General features: G+C 41.5%; 2 non-coding genes across 2 annotated transcripts; one reads left to right on the top strand and one right to left on the bottom strand.

Moving 5' to 3' along the window:
• The first annotated feature begins 1,504 nt into the window (after window positions 1-1,504).
• LOC120256571 lies at window positions 1,505-1,611 on the top strand. Its single transcript, XR_005535356.1, has one exon. It is a non-coding gene; the product is annotated as a small nucleolar RNA R71 (small nucleolar RNA).
• An 18,385-nt stretch (window positions 1,612-19,996) lies between these two features.
• On the bottom strand, window positions 19,997-20,103 carry LOC120256564. Its single transcript, XR_005535350.1, has one exon. It is a non-coding gene; the product is annotated as a small nucleolar RNA R71 (small nucleolar RNA).
• Window positions 20,104-21,739: the final 1,636 nt, after the last annotated feature.

Below are 21,739 nucleotides of genomic sequence, written 5' to 3'. Positions count from 1 at the left end.
CCCTAGATACTAAGATCACCTCAACGCTTCACTCCGTTGCACGCGCAACTAAGCCCCAACGGAAGTTCATCCCTTAGACCATTCACTCTATTATAGCAGTAAAGAACTCGAGGAACGGAGGTAGAATCTATCACGCGAGAGGGAGAGGGGACGCTCCTATATCTCTCGACTCACCCTCTCAACCCTCTCCAACCTAGCTTTGTCTAACGCTCGTGGTGTGTCACTCACTCACAAGGTTACCAACAAGAACTCTCAACCCTAGTATCACTTTGGGGGAAATATTCATACAATAAAGCATTCAAGGTTGGAACTAACAATAAACATCAATTTATTGAAAGCATAATAAAGAGGTTCAAAGGAACAAATACATCCTAGGGTTCACAATACCCGAGTACCCACTAGGGGTTTAGCTCTCCATGGAGCTAAGTACAATCAATGAAATAGAATATAAAAGCAATTAATCCATAAAGAAACCCCCTCGATAGTCATGTCGATGGTCTTGTGGAGAGTCTTCTACTCGTCGTTTAAGGATTTCCTCATCCGGTATAGGATATGCCTCGACGGAAGCTCCCCTACCAACCTTCTTCCTCAGGAATGACAATGTTGGAGCTGAAGAACCTCTCCAAAAACCTTGGCCAATACCCCTGGAAACCCTAGCCGAAGCCCTCTCGCAAGTTGGGGAAAAGATGGAGAAAAGAATGCCAAAATCGGGGCTGAATCAACTTTAAATAGGAGTGGAATCGGGCGACTACACGGGCGTGGATGCTCCACGCGCCCGTGCGGAAATTCCAGACGGGCGTGGATAATTTCCACACGCCCGTGTGGATTTTCTGTTTCTCTGATTTCTCGGCCTGTTGTGAACAGTGCTGCTACAGTATATGCTACAGAGCTCTTCTATAGTATTCAACCTGAATAGCTTCCCAATTCCATACTTTCATCGGGGTAACGCAAATGGGCACACGTTCACGTCGTGGATCACTTGCTTCTTCAATGGCGTACACGTTGGTGGAGCTCTTGTTCTACGTGCATAAGTCGGAATGCTCAAGTGTGACTGCCTTTGTGCCCCTCCAAATGGATGTACCAACTCGAATACGAGAAGGTTGGCACACACTCTAGCATCTCACACCTGACCTATGTCTTCGTGTTTGAATCTTAGCAAGATTTCCTCCAAAATTGGTGCATTATGATCCACATTGGCCTATTTCCTTCATACTCGGCCTCACAACCCTAGTTGCATAAAAGTAACATAAAAACACACATATTAGTGTAAAAACCTGAGAAAAGTAATGCTCAACATAAGGAATGAAAGCTTCGCTTTCGTATCGCACAAGCACTTATCACTCGTGTGTTCCACTGATAACTGTTTATAGCTATTTTTTCGATGAGATATCGGGCTTCTTTGGGGGTCTTACTTCCCAAGGTACCTCATGCTGTAGCATCAAGTAATCGCTTTTTGCTGGGGTTCAAACCATTATAGAATGTTTGGATAATCATCCACTTGGGGAACCCATGCTGAGGACATTTCCGTAGGAGATCCTTGAACCTGTCCTATGTCTCAAAAAGAGACTCTAATTCTATTTGCATAATAGAGGATATTTCATTCCTATGATTTGTAGATTTTTCGGTAGGGAAATATCGAGCAAGAAAAGCTTCCGCCATGTCCTCCAATGTAGTGATCGATGCTCTAGGTAATGAATGTCGACATTTCTTTGCTCTCCCTTTCAAGGAAAATGGGAAGGCCCTCAACTTAATAGTATCATCCATTACTCCATTAATCTTGAACATGTCGTACACTTCTAAGAAATTCTCGATGTGGTTGTTCGGATCCTCATCGGCCAAACCATTAAACTGTGCTGACTACTACAACATTTGGATGAAGCCTGGCTCGAGGTCAAAACTCTGAGCTGTAATTGGTATCCAGACAATACTAGACTGCATGCCAAGAACTGTGGGTCTTGCATAATTTGAGAGTGTCCTCTGTTACTCATACTGTTCTGCCAAATTATCAGACCCTTCACCTTCTATCTCAGCTTGATTTGATTGTTCTTCCATAGGTTCTTCTCCCCTTATATGAATTTTTATTGCGATATCCAGGTCTCCTTCAATAAAAGTCCAAGGGTTTCCTCGACTTATAAAGCTGCAACCAAAGAAAGAAAAATAAATCAGAATGATGGAAGAGTAAGAAAGTGTGAAATGGAATTAGTGATCAATAGCTAAAATAACAAAGTGTAAAATGCTTCCAAAAGGCTTATTCCCCAGCAACGGCACCAAAAACTTGACACACCCCTTGTGTGTGTGTACCGAAACTTCACGGGTTATCAAAGTAATAAAGTACCATGGTGAGTGGGTAGTCGTATCCATTGGGAATAGTGCTCAGAAACACAAGAATTTCTATTTAACTATGGTGAAGATGATTCAAGAGCAGTGTAAACAATTTCGATGCAAGTAAAAATAAAGTAAAGAAGAAAAGGACGCAATCGAATATAAGAAGAAGCAATCGATAGAAAATGGGGCACCCGTACATTGCTCAGCCTAGCACTATTGTTTCAAGTGCAAGACTAATCATTATGTCTCCTAACTTATGTTTAATGGGTCATGAAAATCCTAAAACACACGGTCCCAAACCTAAGGTCAACCATAACTAACCCTACACTATGCGCCAATGGAAAGAAATCCAAATGGGCGCTTGGGGACACATGATAGATACTCAATACAGTAAAATTACTACAGTGTTTTGCTATAGTACTTTTTACAAACCAGGTGCAAACATTCTCCTCTTGAGGCCACATAGTTGGGGCACACGATCATGTGGTAGGCTATAGGACTTTCCTTCATCGACGCATCTTTGAGAGATCTTGCAATCTTCACAAAGAGAAGGAACATGAAGATTTGACCGTCTTTATGCCCTTCCAACTAGTGAATTGACTTGAATCTCCTTGGAAGTTGGCACACATCTTCGCATTCATGAACCTCTCTCATGTATTAGTCTTTGAATTGCATAAGAACTCTCAACATTATGCATTTATAGCCTATCTTTGCTCCCTTTTAATTCTTCAAGGCATTCACAACCTAATTGCACAAAAGAACACAAAATACACAATGTGAGACATAAACCATGGTAAAAATGATGCTCAATGCATGTAAAACATATATAAAAATATGTCTACTCAAGCACTTATCAACGACCCTCTCATGCTTGCGTGAGAGGTATTACTTGATGACTCGTGCACATATGGATGTCATATCAAATATCCTCACACTTAAGCATTTTCTTGTCTTCAAGCAAATAAAACCAATAAAATAGAATACATGATAAGTACTTGACAACGCCCCTTGCGTGTGACCCGCAAGTGTACGGGTTTGACAAAGTAATAAATCCCAAGTGAGTGGGGCATCATATCCACAGAGAGTAGAGAATAAAAATACCTAAATTGCTACTTAACCAAGTGAATATGAATAATGATTGTGTTGATAAAATGTGATGTAAACAGAAATAAAAGGAACAAGAAAGAGAGATACAAGTAATTGAGATGTAAGGTAATAAATAGAAATGGGGTACTCGGATAATGCTCCCCCTAAGACTTATGCTTCAAGTTCCAAACCTACCATTATACTTAATAATTAATGCTCAATAAGTCATGGAAATCCTAAAGCACATGGTCCCAAACCTAAGGTCAACCGTGACTAACCCTACACAGTGTCCCGGTAGAGAAATCGCTCAGTCTCAACAACTTACACTATATAAAGTTGCATGGAGTTCTAGGGATTCGAAGTAATAAACCCTATTATTATGTGTAGATCTAACCCTTTTGCACAGATGAAAGACCCCTAATTATAATTAAGCCTCAGATACTAAGGTCACTTTAACGCTTCACTCTGTTGCTCATGCAACTAAGCCCCAAAGGAGTTCATCCCTTAGTACTTCACTCTATTATAACCACAAAGAACTCTAGGAATTGGAGGTAGGATAACTAACACCGGAGGGGAAAAGGGGACACTCAGCTACCTCTTTACTCACCCTTTCAACCCTCTCCAATCTATCTTTGTCTAACCCTCATGGCGTGTCACTCATCCACAAAGATTACCAATATTGACTCTCAACCCTAGTGTCACTCTTAGGGAGAAATCATTCAACAAGCATTCAAGATTGGGACTCAAATAAAAGCATCAATTAATGAAAGCATAATGGAAAGTCAATAAAACAATAATATCCTAGGGTTTACGAAATCCAAGTACCCACTATAGGGTTTAGCTCTCCATGGAACACAATACAATCAACAATGAAATCGAAAGTAAAGATAGGCAATCCATAGGAAAAACCCCCTTGGTATTCGTGGCAATGGTCTTGCAGAATAGCCTCGTCTTCTCCAAAGGTTCCCTTGTCCGGCCTCGAGCACATCTCGCCGGATCGGTGCCGACAAAAGCTCTCCCAATAATCTTCTTTCAAGTGAAGCGCAGTGTTGAATCCAGAGAACCACTCCAAATACATGCCAAAAGCCTCTCAAAACCCTAGCCGACGGCCTCTCAAAAGATGGAGAAAAGTTGGAGAGAAAGGGGAAAGAAGATCCCCAAAATCGGGCTGAATCGCAGCTTAAATAGGGCTGGAATCAGGCATCCACACGCCCCTGTGGATTTTACACATAGGCCTGTGGAATTTCCACACGGCCGTGTAGATTCTCTGGAAATATGATTTTTGGGCGGCTGTGAACTGTAAATGCTATAGTATCTTGCTACATTAATTTGCTGTAGTAACCTGCTACAGTACTCAGCCAAAACACTCCCAATTCCACCCTTTTCATCAAGGCAACATAAACGGGCACACGTTTATGCCATAGATCACAATTCTTCTTCAGTCAAAAAGCCTTGTTGGTGAAAATCTTGCTATTAATGCACAAGTTGGGATACGCACATGTGACTGCCTTCATGCCCCTCCAACTCATTGTAATGGCTTGAATACATGAAGGTTGGCACACATTCCCGTATCTTAGAGCCCCACTTGTGTATTCGGGTTTGTTCCTTTCAAAATTCCACCAAATAGTGTGTTGATAAGTGCTTGTGTGATATTAATGGGAAGCATTCTTTCCTTATGTTGAGCATTACTCTTCTCGGGTTTTTACACTAATATGTGTGTTTTTATGTTACTTTTGTGCAGGTAGGGTTGTGAGGCCGATTATGAAGGAAAGAAGCCAATGTGGATCATAATGCACCGATTTTGGGGAAAATCTTGCTAAAGTTCAAACAGGAAGACATAGGTCGGGTGTGAGATGTTAGAGGTTGTGCCAACCTCCTTGTATTGGAGTTGGCACATCCTTTTGGAGGGGCACAAGGGCAGTCACACTTGAGCATTCTGACTTATGCGCATAGAACAAGAGCTCCACTAACTTGTCTATCTTTGAAGAAGCAAGTGATCCACGACGTGAACGTGTGCCCGTTAGCAAAGAATTATAGCAGAACTATTCACAGCCGCCGAGAAAACAGGAATTCAGAGAACCCACACGGGCGTGTGGAAATTATCTACGCCCGTGTGGAAATTCCACATGGGCGTGTGAAAGATCCACAGGCCCGTGTGGTCGCCCGATTCCAGCCCTATTTAAAGCCGATTCAGCCACGATTTCAGCATTCTTTTCTCCATCTTTTCCCCAACTTGAGAGAGGGTTTCGACTAGGGTTTTGAGAGGTATTGGCTAAGGTTTTGGAGTTGTTCTATGGCTCCCACATTGTCATTCCTGAGGAAGAAGGTTGGTAGGGGAGCTTCCGTTGAGGCGTATCCTATACCGGACAAGGGAATCCTTAGACGACGAGTAGAGGACTTTCCACAAGACCATCGACACGACTATCGAGTTGGTTTCTCTATGGATTCATTGCTTTTACATTCTATTTCTTTGCTTGTACTTAGCTCCATGGAGATCTAAACCCCTAGTTGGTACTTGATTATTTGTGAACCCTACGATGTATTTGTTTCATTGAATCTCTTTATTATGCTTTCAATTAATTGATGTTTGTTGTGAGTTCCAACCTTGAATGCTTGATTGGATGAACATTTCCCCTAGAGTGACACTAGGGTTGAGAGTTCTTGTTGGTAACCTTGTGAGTGAGTGACACACCACGAGCGTTAGACAAAGCTAGGTTGGAGAGGGTTGAGAAGGTGAGTCGAGAGGTACAGGAGCATCCCCTTTTCCCTCTGATGTGATAGATTCTACCTCCGTTCCTTGAGTTCTTTGTGGCCATAATAGAGTGAATGGTCTAAGGATGACCCTCCGTTGGGGCTTAGTTGCATGTACAACGGAGTGAAGCGTTGAGGTGATCTTAGTATCTAGGGCTTAATCATGGTTAGGGACCTTCCACTTGGACCAAAGGGTTAGGTCTATAATTAGGAAGAGATTTATCACTTGGAATCCCTAGAGCTCATTGCAACTCTATTCGAGTGCGAGGTTGAGAGGTTATCTAATCTCTCCTCCAGGACATGTATAGAGTTAGGCATAGTTGACCTTAGATTTGGGACTATGTATTTAAGGATTTCCATGACTCACCATTGCATTGATTAGGAAGCATAATAGGGGGTTCTTGCACTTGAAACGATTGTCCTAGGCGGAGCATTATCCGAGTACCCCATCTTTATCGATTGCCTTACCTTTCTCCTTTACTCGTGCTCTCTTACTTGTTGATTTTACTTTTGAGAATTGAATCATTGTCACACTTATCACTATTAATCTTTCACATAGCTAAGAAGCGGATTAAGTGTTTTTAGTCCCTACTCCCTATGGATTCGATACCGGCTCATCCGGGATTATTACTTCGACAAACCCGTGCACTTGCGGGATATACGCAAGGGGACCTTGTCATGTGTTCAAGATGTATTTTTGGCTTCTTTTCTTAATATTTAACTTCACAACCATACATGCACAAAAGAACACAAATACACATGTATTAGCACTTAAACATGATAAAAGTAATGCTTATTGTAAGGAAAGAACACTTCGCATTCTAAATACACAAGCACTCATCAAACTACCGCACACTTAAGCTTTTGCTTGTGCTCAGGCAAAGAAATAAAACACTGAAGCATGAAAGAAGGAAAGATTGAAGTGCTCGGCCTTAGGTTCACCAAAGCATGCAACAGAAGCATTCTACAAGTAAGGGAAATTTTAACACTAAATATGAAAAATCATTGCTCTAGCTAAAAACAACTCAAATAAAAAAGGACAACAAACCCGAGATCATGTAAGTGTGTGTAAACTCACTCAAGTAAACCTGAAGTATACTCCTCAATGTTCCAAGTATAAGGGACTTATTTATCTACACAACATAGCAAAGCAAAGAGATGGTAGTAGCTTCACACATTCGAGGTGGCTTTCACACTTTGGAGGTGGTAGCTCTCTCTACCGGGGTGGTAGCTTTCACTCATTCCATGAGATATCTCTTTCTCTCATTAGGGCATAACTAGTATCTGACTTATGAAAATAGCTTCATACTTCATAGGTGGTAGCTCTTTCTACCCCAAATACACAACTAAACCATATATTTTCTTTCTCTTCTTTTCCAATTTTTTTTAGCAAAATAGAACAAGAAACAAGACTAATTAGTCCCTTAAACATCAAACTAGAGTTTCCAAAAGAGTTTCATGAGCGAGTGGTACAACAAGTGTCAATCGGGCGAAAATTCTTAGAAATTCAAGTAAAAATTAGAGCATGAGAACATTCAATGTTAAAAATTCTCCTAGACTAAAGAATAAAAACATTGCAACTAAGGTGAACTGTCATTGGCTACGTGAGCATGTATGTCAATCAAAACATTTGTAAAAGACATGTGCAAAGTGAATTCCCCCACACTTAAGATGTACATTGCCCTCAATGTACACATGCAAGCACCATAGAAAGTATAGCAATCAAGGAAAATATGTGGGAGTGGCCAATCGAAACAATACTCCCTTGACTCCTAGTATTGTGTTTGATGGAGCTAAATCCTTGGGAGTAAAGTTGTAACAGGTTGTGAATCACACACGACCCACATTGGTGATGCCCACGACTAGTTCTCAATTCCCATACTGACAAGACCATCTGCACGCATACACGAGGGGTTCAGTGAAGCTCAATAAACAAAAATGACTTAAGTATATAAAAAATAGAGTAATGAAATACAACTCAAACAAAAATAAAAGATAAACTCAGAAAGAGGATCCTTTCTGAGTGTATAAGTCCAAAATGAAATGCAAATAAATGTAAAGAAGAGAAAGATGAGTCAAGTGTTGGTGTCGTCTAGTGTCGGCTCTGCTATAGCTATTGTTTGTGTCAGCCCAAATTATGCTGATGGAGATAGAGATGGTGATGCTGGCGGGATCTAAGGGGTCCATGTAATAGATGGAGATGACAAGTTACGCTCTAGGATCTGCAGTAGAATGTCAAACTGTGCCATAAACTCTGTACTGTGTGTAGCTGATAAGTGCTTATGTGATAAGAATGCGAAGTGTTCTTTCCTTATGATGAGCATTACTTTTATTAGGTTTTAGCGCTAATACATGTGCATTTGTTTTACTTTCATGCATATAGGGTTGTAAAGCTAAGAATTGATAAAAGAAGCCAAAAGTAGATCGTAACCGCATTGTTTAGTGGAATCTTATAAGGAACAAATGCGAAGACACAAGTGGGACTCCAAGATACGTGAATGTGTGCCAACCTCCATGAATTCAAGTCACTACAATAGATTGGAAGGGCACAAAGGCAGGCACATTTGCATATCCCGAATCGTGCATTGATGACAAGATCTCTACCAATGAAGCTTTTGATTGAAGAAGACACATGATCTACAGCATAAATGTGTCCCCGTTTATATTGCCTCGATGAAGAGGGTAGAATTGGGAGTGTTCTGGCAGACTACTATAGCAGTTACTGTTCACAGCCGGCCGAAAATGAGATTTCCAGAGAATCCACATGGGCGTGTAGAAATTCCCCATGCCCGTGTGGAAATTTCACAGGCCCGTGGGAAACATCCACAGGGGTGTGTGGATGCCTGATTCCATCCCTATTTAAGCCGCGATTTAGCCCGATTTTGAGGATCTTTTTCACCTCTTCTCTTCTATTTTTCTCCATTGTTTGGGAGGCCGTCAGCTAGGGTTTCGAGAGGCTTTTGGCATGTCTTAGGAGTGGTTTGAAGGATTCGATATCGTGATTCATTTGGAAGAAGGTTATTGGGGGAGATTTTGTCGGCATAGATCCAGCGAAGTGTGCCCTAGGCCGGACATTGAAACCCTTGGAGAACACTCAACTACTGCATAAGACCATCGACACCAACACCCAAGGGGTTTTTTTTATGGATTACTTGTTTTTACATTCGATTTCATTATTGATTGTAACTAGCTCCATGGATAGCTAAACCCCCTAGTGGGTACTTGGATTTGTTAACCCTAGGAGGCTATTGTTTCTTTAAACCTTTTATTATGCTTTCCTTAGTTGATATTTTAATTGAGTTCAAATCTTGAATGCTTTTTGAATGATTTCTCCCTTAGAGTGACACTAGGGTTGGGAGTCTATATTGGTAATCATTGTGGATGGGTGACATACCATGACGGTTAGACAAAGCTAGATAAGAGAGGGTTGAGAGAGTGAGTCGAGAGGTAGCCGAGTGTTCCCTTTCCCCTTTGATTTGATTTACTCTACCTCCACATTCCAAGAGTTCTTTGCGGTCATAGTAGATTGAATGGGCTAAGGGATGACCTTCCGCTTGAGCTTAGTTGCAAAGGCAACGGAGTGAAGCATTGAAATGATTTAGCACCTAGGGCTTAATTGTGTAGGGACCTTCCGCTTAGACCAAAGGGTGAGGTCTACACATAGGAATAGGGTTTATCACTTGGAATCCCTAGAGCATCTTGCAACTGTACACAATGCGTGGTGTTGAGACTGATCGATTTCTCCACCACGACTTGGTGTAGAGTTAGTCATGGTTGACCTTAGATTTAGGACCATGTATCTTAGGATCTCCACAACTCATTAATGCATTAGTTAGAAAGCATAATAGTTGTTTTAGAGTTAGTCATGGTTGACCTTAGATTTGGGATCATGTATCTTAGGATCTCTGTGACTCATTAATGCATTAGTTAGGAAGCATAATAGTTTGGTTTGCACTTGAAACGATTATATTAGGTAAAATAGTATCCAAGTACCCCACTTCTATCGATTGCCTTATCTCTCACCTACTTTAGCTTTTTTCTTATTTCTTTTACTCTTATTTACATCACACCTTATCAACAAAATCATTGTTCATTTTCACTTGGTTAAGTAGCAATTTAAGAATTTTTACTGCCTAATCCCTATGGATACGATAACCCACTCACCTTGGAATTTATTACTCGACAAACAAGTGAATTTGCTGTGGTCCTTGTCAGCAGCCTGTGCCACACGGATCTTGGCTACCTCAGTCTACAGTATCCCTACAGTGTTGTCGAGCCTCTCAAAGTGATCATGGTTCAGCAGTAGAGAAAAAATATGGGCCAGTGGTCGTTCCTGTGATGCATGAGGCACCTCCGACTCCCTCTGTTCAGGTTGAGACTCCTGTAATGGTTGAGATCCTTCAATAATGTCCCCACCTCTCTCAGGCTCTCAGGGTCAGGTACAATCAAAACATGCACCCCTGGCCCATACCTGGGAAGCATACCCATCTGTCTAAACGTCTCTATACCCAAGGGAGCGGGTATGATCTCCTTCTCCGCCCCTCTGATAGCACCCATTAGGCCCATGCCCATAATAACCCTCATAATGTAAGGGCCAGTGAATAAGGTACTGATCCTGGCATACTATCCCTGATGTCTCAGATACTTGACCACTATATGTCCTAGATGAACTAGTTTATTCTGCACCATGGAGTACAAATACAACAACTCTTGCCGACTCAAAACTCTAGTGATGTCACCATGACCATTCACCAATCTACTCAGGACAACATGCATATATATCTGTAACTTGGCCAAGATAGACAAGTCACCTTTGAAACCCATGGCTCATACTAGCCACTGCCATATAGTACTCGATATGCGCGCTGAGGAGTCAAGCTACCAGGTAGTCTGTAGGAAGCTGCTCATACTCCTCTATGGTAGTGAATTCCTTCTCGTATAACCCCAACCGAATCGAGAACATACTATAATGATGTCTAGATACTCTGACCTATATAGTGTCACCATCATCAAAATTAGAGTACGATCTGTCGAACTCAAATGACGCAAGAACCTCCGGTGTCGGCATACGGATAGCAGGATCATGAATAATCAGTAGTCTGTACTAACCGCCCACTTCTAGCATCTTATCATCCTCATCTGCCATCTCCTCGGTGAAATCTATTTCTCGCACAGCACTTGAATCCGGAAACCGTGTTTGACCAAACATTAGCTTCAACAGATGCTCAAATCAAGCTTGGCGCTCGGGGATATCAAACTCGACATGCTCGGGTTAAGAGGAGTGCTCTCAAGGGCGCTTGCCAGCTGCTCTCTTTGTCCTAGAAGCCTTCCTACAAGAATTGAAAGAAAATCAATCAAATTATCTCATAGATCAATGTTGCAGGATTTCACATGGGCCTGTGGAAATTCCACACGCCCGTGTGGATCCTTTAGGCGTAAAGGATGCAAGACCCTTGGGTTTTAACCGATAAACACAACCAAAAGTTTCTCTAAAAACCCATTCCAAGAATGCGAGCCCCATTTTAGCATGAAAGCGAAACACATTCGTTAAATTTAAATGAATAAAATAAAATGAGGCGAAGAAAAGGGAGAATGAAGGTTTATCGACAAGATAAAGTTGAAAACCTTTTAAGCGGCTAAAAACTCGATTGAATCCTCTCAAAATCGATGGTGTGGGAGTCAGGAGAGTACGAGGGAACTTTCTTGAGCGTTTAAGAGTGTGAAGATAGGAAAGGCTTAATAGATTTATAAATGAAATCACATCTTCTTTGGTCTCTACACATCCACACGGGCGCGTGGAAATTACCCACGCCCGTGTGTCCCACCCACAGGGGCAAACACACACCCCTGTGGCTTCTATATCACCATGAGGAAACTTTCTAAATGTTTTACATGCTCGTGTGGAAATTCCACACGAGCGTGGATCCTTACTGGGCAGATTACTGGGGTAATCACACGCCCCTGTGTATTCTTGGGATGGAGGGAGAATTCTCTATAGAGGCCCACACAAGCGTGTGGAAATTACCCACACCCGTGCATTTGTTGACAGAATCATCCACATGGGTGAGTCCACACCCGTGTATCTTCTCGGGAAAAATGCTAAGTCTCTGTAGAATGAAACACACCCGTGCGGAAATTACCCACGGGCATGAGAAATTCACAAGGCCATTCACAGGGGCGAGTTCACACCCCTGTGCCATCTCTGGATGAGCTCTGAATGAGAACGCACGCCCGTGTGGAAATTCCATACTGCCTAGTGTTTTCTCTAGACGCTTGGAAAACTTTGCAGGCTCTGCAGAAAATTCCTGAACACAAATAAACACTCAAGTCTGCCTAACAATGCAATTTTAACCAAAGAAAACATGAAAAACATGCTCAAATGACTAAAATTCTTCGCCACACATGATTAGGCACATGATAACACCATAATGTCCGCCAGAAAATCATAGCAAAAGCATTTAAGAATGAAGACACGAACACTTAAAGCCTTATTCAAGCAAACACTAAACTAAAAACTAGGAAAACATTAAAGACTTGGGTTGCCTCCCAAGAAATGCTTGTTTGACATCACTTAGCTTGACATACCTTGTCTTACCTCATGGGAGCTTATGAAGAAAGAACACTTCCTTGTCATCATTACCATCCTCTCCCGCATAGTATGGTTTTAGCCGGTGTCCGATCACCTTAACTATACCTTTCTCCGGATGGGTAATTTCAACGACACCATGAGGTGAAACTTCGGTTATTGTGTAAGGCCCAAACCATCTAGAGTTGAGCTTTCCCGAAAATATGCATAGACGAGAATTGAATAATAACACTTGATCACCAACCATGAACTCATTCACATTCTTGATATTCTTGTCATGCCACTTCCGAATTCTTTCTTTATAAAACCCCCATTCTGGTATGCTTTCATCCTCCACTAATCTAACTTATTGAGATGCAGCAATCTTTGTTCTCCTGCCTTGCTGAAGTCAAAATTCATAGCCTTGATGGCCAAGTAGCTTTATGCTCTAGCTCCACCGGCAAATGGCAAGATTTCCCATACACCAAGTTATAAGGAGTGGCCCCTATTGGAGTCTTGTACACTATTCTGTGGGCCCAAACTGTGCCATCCAAACATTCTGACCAATCCCGTTTCCCTTATTACACTAATTTTTTCAAGATTCTCTTAAGCTCTCTGTTCGTAACTTCCACTTGACAACTCATTTGCGGGTGGTAGGGGGTAGCAATGCGATGATGTACTCCATAGCGGTTCAACACTTTTGCAAGTCATGTATTGCAAAAATGGGTCCCTCTATCACTGATGATAATCCGTGGAGTCCCAAATCAAGTGAACAATCTCTTGAAAAATGTTACCACAGTTCTAGCATCATTAGTTCGAAGAGCTTGAGCTTCCAACCATTTAGAGACATAATCCACCACCACAAAGATATATTGGTTACCATTGGACTTCGGAAATGGTCCTATGAAGTCAATGCCCCACACATCAAAAACCTCGCAAAATTGTATCAGATTCTGAGTCATTTCATCCCTTCGCGATAGATTTCTGACCCTCTAACAACTGTCACATTGAAGAACAAACTGTTGGACATCCTGGAAAAGTGTAGGCCAATAGAAACTGGCAACCAAAACTTTCTTAGCAGTTCTACTTGAAGCATAGTGCCCCCCAACTGGCCCCGAGTGACAGTGAGCAATAATATTCCAACCTTCCTCTCTAGATACACATCTTTGAACCACCTAGTATGCACAAATATGGAACAAGTATGGGTAATAAAAAAAAATAGTCCTTCAAGTCACTGAAAAACTTTTTCTTCTATTGAAAATTGAGGCCCTACTTCAGTACTTTCCCTGACAAATAATTCACAAAATCTGTGAACCACAGAACATCCTCTGACTCTAACTCCCGCACTGCATACAAATGCTCTTTGGGAAAAAAGTCATTAATTTCCTTGCTTGTTGGTTCTTGTCCTTCAGAAACTTCTAACCTTCACAGATGATCCGCAACTACATTTTCAGTCCCTCTCTTATATTTTATCTTCATATCCAATTCTTGCAACGACGGGATCCAATGAATCAATCTCGGTTTTGTCTCAGCCTTGTTCATGAGATAATAGAGTGCCGAGTAATCTGCAAATACCGTGACCCTAGATAAAATAAGGTATGGCCTGAACATGTCAAAAGCAAACACCACTGCTAACTCTTTTTCTGTAATATTATAATTCTCTTAAGCACTCGTCAGAGTCTTACTAGCATAATAAATTGGTTGGAACTGCTTATCTTTCATCTGACCAATAACCGCTCCAATAGCATAATCAGTTGCATCGCACATGAGCTCAAAAGGTTCGTTCCAATCCGGCATGGTTAAAATTAGTGCTTGCACTAATCTCTCTTTCATCAAGTTGAACGCGATCAGACAATCATTCCCAAAATCAAAAGGAGCATCTTTTTCAAGAAGTTCGGTCAACGGTTGCGTGATCTTCAAAATATCCTTGATGAACCTTCTATAAAAGCCTGCGTGTCCAAAGAAACTACAAACCGCTTTTACATTTATGGGTGGAGGAAGCTTCTCTATGACTTCAATCATCGCTTTATCTTCTTCCATGCCTACATGGGAAATTTTATGTCCAAGAACAATGCCTTCTTGAACCATAAAGTGACATTTCTCCTAATTAAGAACAAGATTTGTCTCTTCACACCTCACTAGCAATCTTTCCAAATTTTTTAGACATATTTCGAAGGAATCTCCAAATACCAAAAAATCATCCATGAACACCTCTATTATGTCCTTCAGAAGATCGTCACAGATAGCAGTCATGCACCGCTGAAATATCACTGGTGCATTAAACAGCCTGAAAGGCATTCTTCTGTAAGCAAAAGTACCATAAGGAGAAGTGAATATTGTCTTCTCTTGATCCTCTGGAGCTATAAAAATTTGGAAGTGCCCCGACATACCATCAAGGAAGCAATAAAACTGATGCCCCACCAATCACTCCAACATTTGATCAATAAATGGCAATGGAAAATGATCCTTTCAGGTAGCATCATTCAACCTTCTATAGTTAATCAAACACGCCAGCTCGTAACTCTCCTTGTAGGAATCAATTAGTTCTTTTCATTTCTCACAACTGTCATTGCACCTTTTTTTTGAACTACTTGAGTAGGGCTCACCCATGCACTGTCGGAGATGGGATAGATAATTCCCGCATCTAGTAGTTTTACCACTTCTGCTTTGACAACCTCCTTCATGTTTGGGTTCAATCTTCTTTAGGGTTAAATCACTGATTTGTAATTATTCTCCATCAAGATTTTACGAGTGCAAAATGATGGGTTGATGCCCTTGATGTCCGAGATCTTCCAAACAATAGCCAATTTATATCTTTTTAACATGCTAATAAGCTTCTCCTTCTGATCTACTAACAAATTTGAAGCCACATGTACAGGCAGTTTTGATTCTTCCATTAAAAAGGCATACTCCAAATGTGCCAGCAAGGTTTTAAGCTCTAGTTCGGGTGGTTCCTCAATTGATGGGCGCAATCTACTTTCTTTCAATCTGCCAATTTCCTCAAAATTGCTCGCCTCCTGTTCACACTCATTCTCCACCTCTTCCACTTGTGCATGTACACTCAGAAAAAGGGAAAAAGAACATGTGGAAAAACCTTCCAATCTAGCTGGCTGACACGACCGAATATGCGTGTATACCGCAAGTGCACGGGTGTCAAACTAATAAATCCCAGGTGAGTGGGTATTGTATCCATAGGGAATAGTAAATAGAAACACAGCGATTGCTATCTAACTATGATGACAATAAATCGATGGTATGATGAATGAAATTTATATATAAAGAGATAAAAGAATTAAGAACGAGAGGCACAATAAAGTTGAGAGATAAGGCAATCGATATAAATGGGGTACTCGAATATTGATCCACTTAGGACAATCATTTCAAGTGCAGAACCAACTATTATGCTTCCTAAATAGTGCATTAATGAGTCATGGAGATCCTAAGATACATGGTCCCAAATCTAAGGTCAACCATGACTAACTTTGCACCAAGTCCTGGTGGAGAAATCGATCAATCTCAACATCTCGCACTATATATAGTTGCAAGACTGATAAGTGCTTGTGTGATAAGAATGCGAAGTGTTCTTTTCTTATGATGAGCATTACTTTTATCAGGTTTTAGCGCTAATATATGTGCATTTATATTATTTTCATGCATATAGGGTTGTGAAGCCGAATGTTAAAGAAAGAAGCACTGTAGATCGTGAACGCACTATTTGGTGGAAATCTTACGAAGGATCAAACGCGAAGACATAGGTTGGGTTCAAGATGTAAGAATGTATGCCAACCTCTGTGTATTCAAGTTAGCATAATGATTTGGAGGGGCACAAAGGCAGTGATATTCGAGTATCCCGGCTTGTGCATTAATAGCAAGATCTTCACCGATGAAGCCGTTGTTGAAGAAGCAAAGCTATCTATGACGTAAATGTGTGCCCATTTATGTTACCTCGATGAACACATAGATTTGGGAGTGTTTCGGGATGGTACTTTAGCAAGGTACTATGGAAAACACTGTAGCAATTTACTGTAGCAGGTATTGTTCACAGCCAGCCGAAAAAGAGAATTCTGGAGAATCCACATGGGCGTGTGGAAATTATCCACGCCCATATGGAATTCCACATGCCCGTGTGGAGAATCCACAGGGGCATGTAAATGCCCGATTCCAGCCCTATTGAATGCTGATTTCATCCCCGATTTCTGAATTTTTTCTCCATCCTTTCCCCAACTTTCAAGAGAGCGGAGGCTAGGGATTTGAGAGGTTTTGGCAAGGCTCTTGGAGTGGTTCTCCGCTTTAACACCGTACTCCACTTGTAAGAAGGTTATTGGCAGAGCTTTCATCGGCACCGATCTGGCGAGGTGTGCCCTAGGCCGGACAAGGGGACCTTTGGAGGAGACGAGGCCACTCCACAAGACTATTGACATGACTACTGAGGGGGTTTTCTATGGAATACTTGTTTTTATATTTGATTTCATTGTTGATTGTAACTAGCTCCATGGAGAGCTAAACCCCCTAGTGGGTACTTGGATTTGTGAACCGTAGAATGTATTTGTTTCATTAAACATTTTATTATACTTTCCTTAATTGATGTTTTAATTGAGTTCCAATCTTGAATGTTTGATTGATTGAATGCTCCCTTAGAGTGACAATAGGGTTGAGAGTTCACTTTGATAACCCTTGTGAATGAGTAACACACCACGAGAGTTAGATAAAGCTAGATTGAAGAGGGTTTAGAGGGTGAGTCAAGAGATAGTGGAGCGTCCCCTTTCCCCTTCGACATGATTTATCCTACCTCTATTTCCTTGAGTTATTTGTGGTCATAGTAGAGTGAATAAGCTAAGGAATGACCTTCCGCTAGGGCTTAGTTGTAGAGGTAACGGAGTGAAGCGTTGAACTGATTTTACTATCTAGGGCTTAATTGTGACTAGGGACCTCTCACCTGGACCAAAAGGTTAGGTCTATATCTAGGAATAGGGCCTATCACTTGGAATCCCTAGAACTTGATGCGATTCTATCCGAGTGCGAGGTGTTGAGATTGTTTGATTTTTCCTCCGGGACATGGTATAGAGTTAGTCACGGTTGACCTTAGATTTAGGATTGTTTATTGAAGGATTTCCACGACTCATTAATGCATTAGTTAGGAGGCATAATAGTCGGTTTTGCATTTGAAATGATTGTCCTATGAGGAACAATATCCGAGTACCCCATTTATATCAATTGCATTTCCTCACAATTCTATTGTACCTCTCATTCTTATTTCTTTATTCTCTTTTTATATTAATTTCATTCATCATACTATTGATTTATTATCATCATATTTAGATAGAGATCATTGTGTTTCTATTTACTATTCCCTGTGGATATGATACCCACTCACCTGAGATTTATTACTTCAAAAAATCTACACTTGTAGTTTACACCCATATTCGGTCGTGTCAAACATGCTCTAGGGATTCCAAGTGATAAATCCTATTCCTGTGTGTAGACCTAACCCTTTGGTCCAGGTGGAAGGTTCCTAGTCACAATTAAGCCCTAGGTGCTAAAATCACTTCAATGCTTCACTCCATTACCATTTCCACTAAGCTCCAGCGGAAGGTCATTCCTTAGCCCATTCACTCTACTATGACCGCAAAGAACTCTTGGAACATGGAGGTAGAGTAAATCAAATCGAAAGGGAAGGGGACGCTACGCTACCTCTCAACTCACCCTCTCAACCCTCTCCAATCTAACTTTGTCTAACCCTCATGGCGTGTCATCCATGAACAAAGTTTACCAATATAGACTCTCAGCCCTAATATCACTGTAAGGGAGAAATCGTTCAACAAGCATTCAAGATTAGAACTCAATTAAAACATCAATAAAAGAAAGCATAATAAAAGTTTTAAAAAAATAATTGCATCCTAGGGTTCACAAATCCAAGTACCCACTACGTGGTTTAGCTCTCCATGGAGCTAGTTACAATCAACAACGAAATCAAATGTAAAAACAAGTGATCCATAGAAAACCCCCCTCGGTAGTTGTGTCAATGGTCTTGTGGAGTGGTCTCGTGTCCTCCAAAGGTCCCCTTGTCCGGCCTAGGGCACACCTTGCCAGATCGGTGCCAACGAAAGCTCCTCCAATAAGATTCTTGCAAGTGTAGCACGGTGTCGAAGTGGAGAACCACTCTAAAAGCCTTTCTAAAACCTTTCAAAATCCTAGCTGCCATCCTCTTGAAAGTTGGGGAAAAGATGGAGAAAAGAATGCTGAAATCGGGGCTGAAATCGAGAACCCACATGGGCATGTGGATGTTCCACATGCCCCTGTGGAATTTCCACATGCCTGTGTGAATTCTCTGGAATTCAGATTTGCAGCCGGCTGTGAACAGTAACTGCTACACTAAATTCCTATAGTGATTTACTACAGTAACCTGCTGCAAATACCCCCGCCAAAAATACTCCAGAATCCACTTTTCATCGAGGCAATATAAACGGGCACACATTTATGCCATAGATCTCGTCTCTTCTTCAATAAATGGGTTCATTGGTGAAGATCATGCTATCATTGCACAAGTTGGGATACGCAAATGTGACTGCCTTCATGCCCCTCAATCTCATTGTAATGGCTTGAATAAATGGAGGTTGCACACATTCACGTATCTTAGAGCCTCACTTGTGTCTTCGCATTTGTTGCTTCCAACATTCCACCAAATAGTGCATTCACGATCTACTTTTGGCTTCTTTTCTTAATACTTAGCTTCACAACCCTACATGCGCAAAAGAACACAAATACACATGTATTAGCGCTTAAACCTGATAAAAGCATGCTCATCGTAAGGAAAGAATACATCGCATTCTTAACACATAAGCACTTATCACTAACATGGAAGTTGAAGGATCTGACAACATGGCTAAACGGAATGAACAACAGTGAACATTATCTGATTATACCTGACCATCAGTACTGGGGACACAATCTGGCACTATGTGACCACCGATTATAACTCCGAACTTTGAGCTAAAGCCAGCATTCCTCCAGATGACTCAATAGTCAGCGTAGTCCAATGGTTTGGCCGATGAGGATCCAAACAACTACATACAGAACTTCTTAGAAGTTTGTGACATGCTGAAGATTAACGGTGTATCGGATGATGCTATCAGATTGAGGGCTTTCTCATTTTTTCTCAAAGGAAGAGCCAAGCAGTGGCTTCATTTCTTACCAAAAGCATCCATCACGACTTGGAATGAGATGGTCAAAGTTTTCCTTGCAAGATACTTTCCTCCAGTGAAGTCGGCGAAGCTTTGAAATGAGATATCGTCATTTATGCAGATGGAATTGGAAACATTGTTTGAGATGTGGGAGCGCTTCAAGGATCTTTTGCAGAGATGCCCTCAACACAGATTTCCCGAATAGATGATTATTCAGACTTTCTATAATAGGTTGAATCCGAGTACAAGGCAATTGCTAGATGCCACCGCAGGAGGAACAATGGGGAGTAAAACCCCCGATGAGGCCCGATAATTGGTGGAGGATATGACCATGAATAGCTACCAGTGGAACCTGCGGGAAAGGAAGAAAGTTGTCAGACTCCAAGAAATAGATGCAGTCACTTCTTTGGCATCCCAAGTGGAATCATTGAGTAAAAAGTTAGACCTTATAACTTCTAATAGAGTGGCAGCTGTGACTACTTGTATCGGGTGCGGTGAAGGACATCATCCCTCCGATTGCCTGATAGCCATTGGCGGTACATCCTCCATTGAACAAGTTGATTATATGGGTAATGCAATAAGAAACCAAGGCATTCCTTTTAGCAATACCTACAATTCGGGTTGGAGGAACCACCCTAATTTCTCATGGAACAATCAAGGGTAACAAAAGGCCACCGCACCATTGGGTTTTCAACAACAAGGCCCAAACATGGAGAATCGAGTTTCAGGTTTGGATACTCAGATGACCGATATAGAGAAGGTCTTGACTCGATTTGTGCAATCATCAGATATATAGTTCCAATTGGTCGAGGCTACACTTCGCAACCACACCGCGTCATTGCACAATCTAGAAAATTAAGTAGGGCAAATTGCAAAGTGTCTATCGGAGAGACCACAAGGAAGCTTGCTGAGTAATACCGAGACCAACCCATGAGCACATGTGAAGGCGATCACTTTGAGAAGTGGTCATGAGGTTGAAGATAGGCTTCCAAGTGAGAAGACCAATGTTGAAGCACCGGAGGTCGTAGAGGTCGAGAAGGGAGCAACCAAGGAAAAGGAGATGGCACCCCACCTTACAAGCCAAGAATCCCTTATCTCTCTAGATTGAAGAACGACCGAGTGGGTGAGCAGTATAAGAAGTTTCTGGGTTTGTTTAGGCAGCCACATATAAACATTCCCTTTGTTGAGTCATTATCCCAAATGCCTAGGTATGCCAAGTTCTTGAAAGATTTGTTGACCAACAAAAGGAAATTGGAGGAGAGTGCCTCCGTGATTCTAGATGCATCTCACTCGACGGTGTTGCAAAAGAACATGCCAAACAAGAAGAAAGACCCAGGAAGCTTCATCATCCCGTGCAACATTGGAAATTTAGGTGAAGAAATGGCATTGGTGTATTCTAGGCTAGTATCAACATCATGCCGTATTCTTTCTTTCAGAAGCTAGGCTTGGGAGAGCCTGGCCTACCTCAGATGACATTACAATTGGCAGACCGAATGGTGAGACATCCGAGGAGCATCATTGAAGATGTGCTTGTCAAGGTGGACAAGTACATATTTCCTGTAGACTTCATAGTGTTGGATGTCGACGAGGATGTAGGTATTTCTTTGATACTTGTGAGGCCATCCTTGTGTACTTCCAAGGCATTAATCTACATGGATGGCGGGGAGTTGACACTAAGGGTTGGAGATGATAACCTCACATACCGCATCGCTGAAGCCTTGCGGCATTCTCTTGACTTTCATGATATTCTTTATTTCTTCGACACTAGTGATGAGATAATTGATGATTATGTCCAGGAAATGTTAAATTTGGACCCGTACGAGAAGTTGCT

Source organism: Dioscorea cayenensis, unplaced genomic scaffold (assembly GCF_009730915.1).
Source record: "Dioscorea cayenensis subsp. rotundata cultivar TDr96_F1 unplaced genomic scaffold, TDr96_F1_v2_PseudoChromosome.rev07_lg8_w22 25.fasta BLBR01001509.1, whole genome shotgun sequence".
Lineage (NCBI taxonomy): Eukaryota > Viridiplantae > Streptophyta > Magnoliopsida > Dioscoreales > Dioscoreaceae > Dioscorea > Dioscorea cayenensis.
This window is presented reverse-complemented; position numbering and strand designations above follow the sequence as displayed.